The sequence below is a fragment of the Macaca nemestrina genome, chromosome 6, assembly GCF_043159975.1.
Source record: "Macaca nemestrina isolate mMacNem1 chromosome 6, mMacNem.hap1, whole genome shotgun sequence".
Taxonomy (NCBI): domain Eukaryota; kingdom Metazoa; phylum Chordata; class Mammalia; order Primates; family Cercopithecidae; genus Macaca; species Macaca nemestrina.
The window spans coordinates 167,306,126-167,310,188 of record NC_092130.1 but is presented as its reverse complement, the minus strand read 5'-3'; the positions used below and the strand labels follow the sequence as shown (position 1 = coordinate 167,310,188).

The window sequence follows — 4,063 nt, the reverse complement described above, 5'->3', positions numbered from 1 at the left end:
CATAGGTTGAGAATAGGTAAGAATTTGAGTCAAACTTAAGAGAATTTAGAAATTGAGAAGATAAGTAAGACTGAATAGCTCACCACACAAACACACACCCTCTCTCTTGGTGTTCTCCATCTCCCTTTGCCCACCACTACGGGCAAAGAGAGGAAAGCTATTGTTTATTATCACTGACTGTCGTTCAAGTCACCTCAAAGGCTTAGAAAAAGCTACCAGTAGTTCGAACGTCCTAATATCTGCTATTTTGTTGTTTTTTGTTGTACTTTGTTGTTTTTTGTTGTATTTTGTTGTTTTTTGTTATTTGTTTTTTTGTTTGTTTAGTTGGTTGTGTCGTTGTTTTGTTTTGTTTTGTTGTTTTGTTTTCTCCTGCCTCAGGTTTTATTTGTACAAATAGCACAGGAGAACCCCAGCCCCAGGCAGATGGTAGCCCAGGGGGCTCACACCAGTCCTTCTGTCCTCACGTTGGCAAACAGAGATATCTACTCTGAAGCCTTTGTAGGGGCCTGGGCACCTTTGGGAGCCTGAACTGGAACTGAAGCTGGAGCTGCAGCCAGGGCCTTGGTTTGATCCTTGGTCTTGGCCTTTGGCTGGCACAGCCTGAGCCCCTTGGCAATGCGGGCACGAGCACACTTCCCAAGCTTGGAGTGGGCAATGTAGGCAAGTCGATCTAGCTTGCAGCTGACACCTTTTGGAATCTTGGGCTTAACCTCTTTGGGCTTTACAAGGATCTTGATAACCTCAGCGCGTGCACTTATGGCCTTGGCATTGTTGGCCTGCATCTTCTTTAGGCCCTTCTTCTTGTGCTTCTTGGCAAAGTGCATGTTCCTGAGGAACCTGGGGTCTACCCCCTTAAGAGAGTCATATCTTTGTGATCAGCGTTTCTTGATAACATTTCTGTGCCATTGTCGGGACTGGTTGTGTGTGGTGTGGTTCTTGGACTTGGACATGTCTGCACCTTTGAGACAGGGTCTCACACTGTCACCCAGGCTGGCATGCAGTGGTGTGATCTGGGTTCACTGCAACCTCCACCTTTCAGTTCAAGTGATTCTCCTGCCTCAGCCTCCCAAGTAGCTGGGATTACAGGCGCGCCATCACACCTGGATAATTTTTGTATTTTTTGGTGGAGACGGGGTTTCACCATGTTGCCCAGGCTGGTCTCGAACTCCTGACCTCAAGTGATCTGCACGACTCAGCCTCCCAAAGTGCTTGGATTACAGGTGTGAGCCACCGTGTCCAGAGTGCTGTTTAGTTTTAACTTAACCTTATAAAGAAGAGGGAAATCTCATCACTCTCTATATATGCCTGAAAAAAATGGAAAAAGAATAAATATGTAGGTAGTACCTATGAGCAACACCATCCAGCCACTGCCAAATGAAGAATAAAATCTTGGAAACGCATCTAGTTGTATTAAAATGCCTTTGTCATTATAGAAATAATCCATCACTAGGAAATGTCTTTTGATATCATAAGTAGAAAATGAAAATGCATTAGCTTTGTTGATAGCTCTTAAAATATGAGCTCTTTTGTTATTGTATTGCCTGCCACCACCCCTCTCAGGCTATAACCAGCTCAAATTATCACAGAAGTAAACAAGGTAGAAGGCTTTTCTTAAACAAATGATTCTTGAAAATACACTTAAGTAATTGTACTTAAGTACTTAGTACAACTTCTTAATTTTTGTCTTTTTCTTTGTTGCATTAATCAGCCCCTTTCCCTTTGTTTCACAATAAAGAACCAACCTTACAAAAAAAGAAAAGATGCAAACGCTTAGAAAAAGCAGAATAATCTCTCTGAGCAGAGGCTCTTCCTCTGCAAGACAAGGGCCGTGTGTCCTGGTACTGGTCCAGTGTCTATCACAACCAGGCGGAGCGCCAAGCATCTCATGTCTAGCACCTCACTCACTGCTTACCACTATGAAGTGGTCATCCTCCTGTTCCAGGTTGGACCACTGGCCTACAGTCAGATGGTCCCAAAGCTCCTGAGGGACAAAATAAAGGTTCAAAGGCAGGCACTTTGGCACCAGTATCTGTGCTATTAGCCACTATGTTACACTATCCTATAAAACATGCCAAACCTAGCTCCTAGGATTCTCCTGCAGTCCAAATGAGACAAATTATATAAAGCATTTAATACTTTTTAAGCAGTTATAAAAAGTAAGTCAATAATTTGATGATCCCGGGGGGAGTGAAACATCCTAGGCTAATATTACTGATGACTTATTATCCCAAGATTTTCGCTAAAATGTTGTCTGATTTGGCATGTCAGATAATTGTGCAGAAAAAAGGAGGGTTCTGCATGTGTCATGGTCCCATAAAATATTATTACTGACATTGTGTCTCACCATGAGTAAAATAAAGTCTTGATAATATGCAATACCTTATAGCTGTGGTGTTCTAATTAAAATTATGCATAAAAACTATAACTTTTTTTGAAATGTTGTCATACAATTTCACAATATAAAATTATTATTTAAACTCATTCTATATTTTAGGTTAGGTATGTATTATATTTAGTGCACTGTCATTTCCTGAAAAATTCTGAATTATTTTTGAATATAATTCATTTGAAAAACTATACTGTTGGGATTATCAAAACTAATTGTTTAATCTTAAACTTAGGTTTACTCTATCAGTTAAGAAACATAAGCACTCAAATGTGTACTTTTATCATTACTCCTTTCCCATCATTTTTCCTCATTTGCTTATAAATCACAAGAATATTATAGAATCATAAGACAATCTAAATGTTAGAAATTGTTCTATATTAATGTAAAGCATCACAATTTTCATTATTATTATTAATATATAATATAATTATACATTATATATAATTTGATATCTATGAAATTGTCATTCTTGGATTTCAGAACCTTTTTATTTTTTTCATTTATGTAATGTTTTAGAAAAATATTTTATTTTCTTCTCTTGCTAGAACCTACTTAAATCCATCAAAGTGACTTGTACTTGGTTAATCGTTAGTTTAGTAAGCAAGAACTTTGTGTGAAAAGTTGTGGAATGCCTAATGTTATGCAATCAAAAGGCCACCTCATGCAATGTGGCAACACTGACAAAAATCTTAAAGGTGCATTGTCCTAAATCCCCTCCTGGGAGGTTCTTACCTAGGTCTTTTCCCTCCATCAGTGGGTGATCCTTGGGTAATCACAAACATCTAAGAAACTGAATAACCCAACATTCTAACACACTAATTATTTGAAAGGATATGGTATATAGTAATTGTTTCAAGAGTTGAATATTGATATTTACATTTAGATCAATATCATAATAAATACAAATAAATATTGATATTCTAATATTTATTGTATGTAAGATATTTAAAAGATGAAGTAGTACTTAAATTGGTTAAGCACTAACCATGTGTCAGCTACTCTACTAAGGGTGTTCTATACATTACAGTTAGAAAGAAAGAAAGCATACTCGGCTGAACATACAAGATGTTTATGTGGAGCCAGGGATTAGATGGTGACATCATTTGGATGTGTGTCCCTGCCCAAAACCATGCTGAACATAATCCTCAGTGTAGGAGGTGGGGTCTGGTGGGAAGTGATTGGATCGTGGGGAGGGATTTCTCCTGAATGATTTAGCACCATCCCTTTGGTACTGTCCTCGGGTAGTGAGTTCTCTCAAGATCTAGTTGTTTAAAAGTGTGTGGCACCTCCCTTCTATTCCCGCCCCCAGCCCTGGCCTGTGTCTCACTCCTGCTCTGCCCATATGGTGTGTCTGCTCCTCCTTCGCCTTCTGCCATGATTGTAAGTTCCTTGAGGCCTCCCCAGAAGCTGAGCAAATGCCAGCATCAAGCTTCCTATACAGCCTGCAGAACCATGAGCCAATTAAACCTCTTTTCTTTGTAAATTACCCAGTCTCAGGTATTTATTTACAGCAGTGTGAGAACAGGTTAATACAGATGGGATATTAGGAACCTGAGTCAAATTTTATAGTACTCAATGATATTTCATTCTCGGAAGCTAAGAATGCTCTATTTGGCTTTTTCCCCCTGAGGTTAATGATGAATAATAGGGTAGAAATGAAAGTCATTTTATTAA

At 38.9% G+C, this 4,063-nt stretch overlaps 1 pseudogene; it reads right to left on the bottom strand.

The window, feature by feature from the left end:
* Positions 1–482: 482 nt before the first annotated feature.
* LOC105492326 (large ribosomal subunit protein eL29 pseudogene) lies at positions 483–950 on the bottom strand (annotated as a pseudogene).
* Between the last annotated feature and the right edge of the window lie 3,113 nt (positions 951–4,063).